The sequence below is a fragment of the Gossypium arboreum genome, chromosome 3, assembly GCF_025698485.1.
Source record: "Gossypium arboreum isolate Shixiya-1 chromosome 3, ASM2569848v2, whole genome shotgun sequence".
In the NCBI taxonomy this organism is placed as follows: Eukaryota; Viridiplantae; Streptophyta; class Magnoliopsida; order Malvales; family Malvaceae; genus Gossypium; species Gossypium arboreum.
The window spans coordinates 39441302-39448629 of NC_069072.1; positions in this window are offsets into that span (position 1 = coordinate 39441302).

The following is a 7328-nucleotide window of genomic DNA, read 5'->3' on the forward strand; positions in this document are numbered from 1 at the left end:
AGTAAGCCATAAGCATTATATTGCCGTTCAGTAATAATATATCATAAGAGAAAATAATTAATGCAGGATTAAAATCCTCCATCCATACCCAAACTGTGCTATAATTCCTTAGGCATTTCGGTTTGATCTCATACCAAGCCCTACTTTGATATTTCATACATTACACCATATGACATTGCATGCATTTATCTTCAAGTATAATCACCACATAGGTCAAGACTTACCAAGCTAAATTCCAAATATAAATAAAATGTCTATTCCTCATGAGCTCAAGGTGTTTACTGCATCATGTCCATGATTGACTTCGTAAGGCCGTACACGTAGAGCATGTATGTTCATTTGAGGATGTGTAATAAGCCCGCACACTTAGTGCTTAATAGTCGAACTCGCACACTTAGTGCTATATAATCAAACTTGCACACTTAGTGCTATACAATTTGAACCCGCACACTTAGTGCCAATTTGTGATCATAAATGTTTACACCCGCACACTTAGTGCCAAACCAATAACTCAATACATCTCACCTCTTTTCTTTCCATTCAATACTTTCATCACCACATACATACATGTATATATATATATATTTATCATTCCATTCAGCATCATTACTTGGACATTACGACCATTTAAATTAGTACAAAATAAGTGCTTAATGACTTACCTTATATTGGATGAAATGATTCCCAATCGACTACTCGATTATCTTTGCTTTGCCTTTGCTTGATTCTCCTCTTTGATGTCTTGGTCTAAAATGAATACATTTAGTAGTTTAATCTTCTTGCTGGATTTTTATGTGTATAATTTAATGGTTTTCACCCCATTTCACAACTATCCTTGTTCAAAATATCAAAACCTCAACCAATATTCGATTAATGCTTCAAGGTCGAATGTATTGTCACCATTAAGTTAATCTAGTCTCAAGTATTTTTAATCCTAATATACAACATCATGAATCAACTCAACCTTATAAGCCAATATTACTCCTACAATCGATTGTAAAGAGTTAACAAAGAAAATATATTTTCACAAACATATACACCCATATGGCCGATTATACCAAATCAAGTTTAACCTTACTTATCTCAAAATTTTCATTCCATACTATCATCCCCATGACATAGCAAAGTTTTGAACCATGGACTAATTAGAACTAAAACTAGCAACTAAAAACATGCATGAATCTCATGGCACAACATCAAACATACCTTAATCTAGATACAAGGATAGCCAACCTCTTCCTAATCCTCTTCCAAACCAACCATGAGCAAGAACCCTTTCTTCTCCTTGGGATTTTCGGCCAAAAGGATGAAAAAAGATGAACAAATTTTTTTTGTTTTCTTTCTCACCTTCACGGCAATGGGGAGGGGGAGAAGCCTTCACACACACATTTTTTTTTCTCATTTTTTTATTGCTCATGCACCTTATTTTATTTATTCCAACATAAAACACTCACCCAACATGTTTCATGACATGTTTTGCCCATGATTCCTTGTCATGGCCGCCACTAGCACTTGTGGGGGAATTTGACATGCAAGTCCTCCCTTTGACTACATGTACTATTAGGTCCTTATAGATTAGCCTATCATTTTTCAAAAGTGTCATACAAGTCCTACTAACTGAATTCACATGCAATCGAGTAAACCGAAGCTTGAAATTTTCACACATTCATAAATACATATTCTAGACAATAAATATTACGTTCAAACATTTCGGTGACTCGGTTTAGCGGTCCCGAAACCACTTCCCGACTAGGGTCAATTTTGGGCTGTCACATATGAGATTTGTTAAACCCGAGTGCCAGTGGTGTGGTAGAAATCATTTTGGTCCGTGTAGAGCAAATGAATGTTTTCGATGTGGTTCTCGGATCATTTTATTAGAGACCCTTGAGAGAGCCGAGAAAGAAAAATTTCGAATGTAAAATCTAGTGGTGCGACTCGAGGGAAGGTATCCGAGAAAAGTGGAAGTGAAACAAGTAGTAAGAATGTAGCGAGAGATGCAACAGTTAGATCTCAAGGAAGAGCTCCACTAGAACTTATGCTATTAAAGCGCATGAAGATGCTTCCTCACCCGATGTGATTACTGGTACATTTTCTCTTTATGATACTAATGTTATTGCTTTGATTGATCCGGTTCTACTCATTCATATGTATGCATGAAACTGTGTCTAGTATAAATATACCGTTGAGAACACGAATTTATGATTAGAGTGTCGAACCCGTTAGGCAAATGCATGATAGTTGATAAAGTATGCAAGAAATGCCCTTTAATGATTCGGTCATTACTTTCCTACCGACTTGATGTTGTTGCCGTTTGATGAATTTGATGTTATTTTGGGTATGGAATGGTTGACATTGCATGATGCTATAATAAATTGCAAAGAAAAGGTTATAGAATTAAAGTGTGAAAGTGGTGAAATTGCGGGTTGAGCCGCACAAATCGAGGCATTATCTAGTATGATTTCTTCGATGTCGGCTCGTAGATATTTGAGAAAAGGTTATGAAGCTTATTTGGCGTATGTAATTAATACAAAAGAAGTTGAAAAGAAAGTTGAATCGGTCTTGGGTTGTGTGTGAATTTGCGACGATTTCCGTAAGAATTGCCGGTTTGCCTCCAATCGGGAAGTAGAATTTGGTATTGATTTAATAATGAACAGCTCCGATCTCGATTGCTCCATATAGAATGGCACCAACAGAGTTGAAAGAATTAAAGTCGCAGTTGCAAGAGTTAACTGATAAAGGCTTTGTGAGATCGAGTTTTTCACCTTGGGGTGCTCCCGTGTTATTTGTGAAAAAGAAGGATGGTTCTATAAGATTATGTGTTGATTATCGGCAGTTAAACAAGGTGAGAATCAAAAACAAGTATCCGTTGCCGAGAATTGATGATTTGTTTGATCAGCTAAAATGAGCGACATGGTTTTCAAAGATTGACTTGAGATCTGGGTATTATCAGCTGCGAGTAAAAGAGTCAGATGTGCCTAAAACTGCTTTTAGAACAAGGTATGGTCATTATGAATTTTTAGTTATGCCATTCGGGTTGACAAATGCTCCTCACTGTGTTTATGGACTTAATGAATCGCATATTTCACCATACCGGACAGATTTGTTGTGGTGTTTATAGATGATATTTTAATTTATTCAAAAGATGAGACAGAGCATCTTGAGCATTTGGGGATAGTTTTGCAAACTTTGAGAGATAAGCATTTGTATGCTAAGTTTAGTAAAAGTGAATTTTGGCTCCGGAAGTTGGATTTTGGGTCATATTGTTTCGGTGATGGTATACGGGTTGATCCTAGTAAAATTTCAGCCATTGTTGATTGGAAACCGCCAAAAATGTAAATCGAAGTTAGGAGTTTCTTGGGGATAGTGGGTATTATCGGCGGTTCGTAAATGGATTTTCTATAATTGCTGCTCCTATGACTAGACTACTCAAAAGGATGTTAAATTTGAATGGACGGAAGAATGTCAACAGAGTTTCAAGAATTGAAAAATTATTAATCAAGCACCGGTGTTGATACAACCCGAATCGTAAAGAATTTGTGGTGTATAGTGATGCTTCTCTAAATGGTTTGGGGTGTGTCCTCATGCAAGAAGGAAAAGTGGTGGTTTATGCTTCGAGGTAGTTAAAACCTCATGAGAGGAATTATCCTACTCACGATTTGGAATTGGTCATAGTGGTGTTTGCTTTGAAGATTTGGCGACATTATTTGTATGGTGAAAAGTGCCGAGTATATACCGATCACAAAAGTCTTAAATACTTGATGTCACAAAAAGACTTGAATTTGAGACAGCGAAGATGGTTAGAGTAATTGAAAGATTACGAGCTTGTTATTGATTATCATCCGGGAAAAGCGAATGTGGTTGCCGATGCTTTAAGCAGAAAGTTGTTGTTTGCTTTGAGAGTTATGAACGCTCAGTTGAAAATTTCAGATGACGGTTCGATTCTAGCAGAGTTAAGAGCGAGACCGATGTTTTTACAAGAGATTTCTGAAGCTTAAAAAATGATCAAGATTTGCTAGCCAAAAGAAAACAATGTGAAGCTAATACGGGATCAAATTTCAGAATCGGTTCTGATGGTTGTTTGATGTTTAAAAATCGGATTTGTGTACCGAAAAATGATGAGTTGATTCAAAAAAAAATTTGCATGAAGCACATAATAGTTGTTTAGCGGTTCATCCGGGCAGTACGAAGATGTATAATGACTTGAAGAAAATGTACTGGTGGAGTGGAATGAAAAGAGATATTTCCGAGTTTGTATCAAAGTGCTTAGTTTGTCAACAAGTGAAAGCTGAACACCAAGTACCTTCGGGATTACTCCAGCCTATTATGGTTCCTAAATGGAAATGGGATCGGATTACTATGGATTTTATATCAAGGTTGCCGTTAACTCCAGGGAAGAAAATGCCATCTGGGCAATAGTTGACAGACTGACTAAATCGGCTCATTTTATTCCTAAGACGTCATGATTATTCTCTTAATAAGTTAGCTGAATTGTATATCCGAGAGATTGTTAGACTTCATGGGATACCTTTGTCAATCATTTCGGATAGAGATCCGAGGTTTACCTCACGGTTTTGGAAAAAGTTACAAGAAGTATTAGGTACAAAGTTAAATTTCAGCACTGCCTTTCATCCACAAACTGATGGACAATCAGAGAGAGTAGTTTAGATTCTTGAAAACTTGCTCAGATGTTGCGTATTGGAATTTCAAGATAGTTGGGAAAGGTACTTACCATTGGTAGAATTTGCTTATAATAATAGTTATCAGACAAGTTTGAATATGGCACTTATGAAGCATTATATGGTCGTAAATGCCTGGACGCCATTGTATTGGATCGAACTCAAGGAAAATCGATTTATGGAATTGATTTAATAAAAGAAATCAAGAAAAGGTGAAAGTGATTCGAGATTGTTTGAAAGTCGCTTCAGATAGATGTAAATCTTATGCGGATTTGAAACGAAAAGAAATGGAGTTTCAAGTTGGTGATAAGGTATTTTGAAAGTGTCTCCATGGAAGAATGTCCTTAGATTTGGACGAAAGGGCAAGTTAAGTCCGCGTTTTATTGGACCGTATGAAATAATTGAAAAAGTTGGACCGGTAGCATATCGGCTAGCGTTACCACCCGAATTAGAGAAGATTCATGATGTGTTTCACGTATCTATGTTACGCCGGTGTCGTTCGGATCCTTCACATATAATTACACCGACAGAAATTGAACTGCGATCGGATTTGACTTTTAAAGAAGAACCGATTAAGATTTTAGCTCGAGAAGTCAAACAACTAAGAAATAAAAGTGTTGCACTTGTGAAAGTGTTGTGGCAAAAGCATGGGGTAGAAGAGACTACATGGGAACCTGAAGAAACTATGAGAAACCAATATCCACACCTGTTTACCAGTAAGATTTTCGAGGACGAAAATCCTTAAAAGGGGGGGAGAGTTGTAATATCCTGAATTAGGGCTTAATCAGAATAGTGGTTTCTTGACCACAAATCCGAGATAGAAATAATTATTTTACAATTATTTTGATGATTATGATATGATTGCATGACTGTGTGAAAATTTCGTGATGAAATTCTATGCCTAAAGTGCTTAAATTGAAAGTAGGGACTAAATCGAATAAGTTGCAAAACTTGCATTCTAGAAATTTTTAGTATGAAATTGTTTTGGAATATTAATGAGGAGGTCTTAAATAGAAATTTGACCAATTTTAAGTTCATGGACAAAATTAGGACATGGAAGGAATTTTTGGAAAGTTTAGTAGTAAGGGTATTTTGGTCATTTAGTTATTAAAATGAATTAAAAACAAAATTAAAAGCCAATTTTTGTCCATCTTCTTCATTAGGCCGAAATTTCAAGGGTTCTCCATAGCTAGGGTTTGTTTCAAGCTTCCAAGATCCATAGTAAGTGATTCCAAGCCCCGTTTTTAGTGTTCTTTACGCTTTTGGAATCCTTAGCTCGATTAAGCTTATGTTAACAATAATTCAACCTAGGGTTTATATTTGGAAAAATACCCATAGGTGAAATTTGTGTATTTTGATGTTTTATGATAGAATATGAGGTTTTAAATTATGTTAGACAACTTGTGCTACTCGGTTTTGAGTGAAAACGAGTAAAAGGGCTTAATCGGTAAAATACCTAATAGTCACAAGTATATGTTAGAGAGAGAATTTGATGTTGCCATAGAAGGAAAAGTGATCAGCATGTTATAAAACATAAGAATAAGGAATAAAGTTTAATTCCAGAGCCTAGGGCAACAATGTAATTATGCAAAAGTTTAGGGCAAAAGTGTAATTTTTCCAAAGTTCGTATTAAATGCTGTTTTGATGAATGTATGTATTAAATAAGATTAATTTGGTATTATAGATCAAGAAAAACGAGATTCAAGTCGTGATCGAGGAAAAGAAAAGATTGTGGACTAAATTGCAAAATCTTTATATTTTGGTACCAAGGTAAGTTCATGTGTCAATAATGTAGCATAAATGTTATTTTTAAGTTATTAATGTTAATTATATGATATGCTGATTTTTAATCGTGAAATATTATGCTTTGTGGTTAATGTTGGGTAATATGCAAATTATGTTTACTACTTGATAAATATGAATTGCTACCGAGTATCGGTTCCGATATTCCATGGAAGACGACAAATGTGAGATCGAGGGAAAAAGCCCGTTTGAACCTTAGGAATAGATTAGGATACAAGTGACATGTCACTAGGATGGTTGAGCATCCGAACTCGTTGAGTTGAGTCCGAGTTCACCTATGGATGCGAATGTCCGAACTCGTTGAGTTGAGTCCGAGTTCGTGAGATGTAACTAGGCATCCGAACTCGTTGAGTTGAGTCCGAGTTCACTTATGGATGCGAACACCCGAGCTCGTTGAGTTGAGTCCGAGTTCACTTAGGGGCGGGTTACATGGTAGCTTGATTACATATGAGGCACTTATGTGCAAATTATCCGTGTATCCGAGTTGTATTCCGATGTGTTCAACGGGTGAAATTTCTAGTGAAATGGAAGAACACTTAAGATGCAAGTGATGTTTTGGTAAGTGTTGTGAAATGGACACTTTGGACAGGTATGTTCTTAACCCTCGAGTTGAAAATAGATACAACAACGATAAGGTGGTAAGATGATGAATGATGTTTAGAAATGTGATATATGTTTTGGTGATACCATGCTAAAGTTGTTTGGTATATTTGTATTGTTATGTTACTTGTTATTTACATATGAACTTACTAAGCATTTATGCTTACTCCCTCCTCTTTATTTACTGTAGTTTTGAACAAGCCAGCTCGGGAATCGGACGGGTCAAGGTTCGATCACACTATCCAAAGG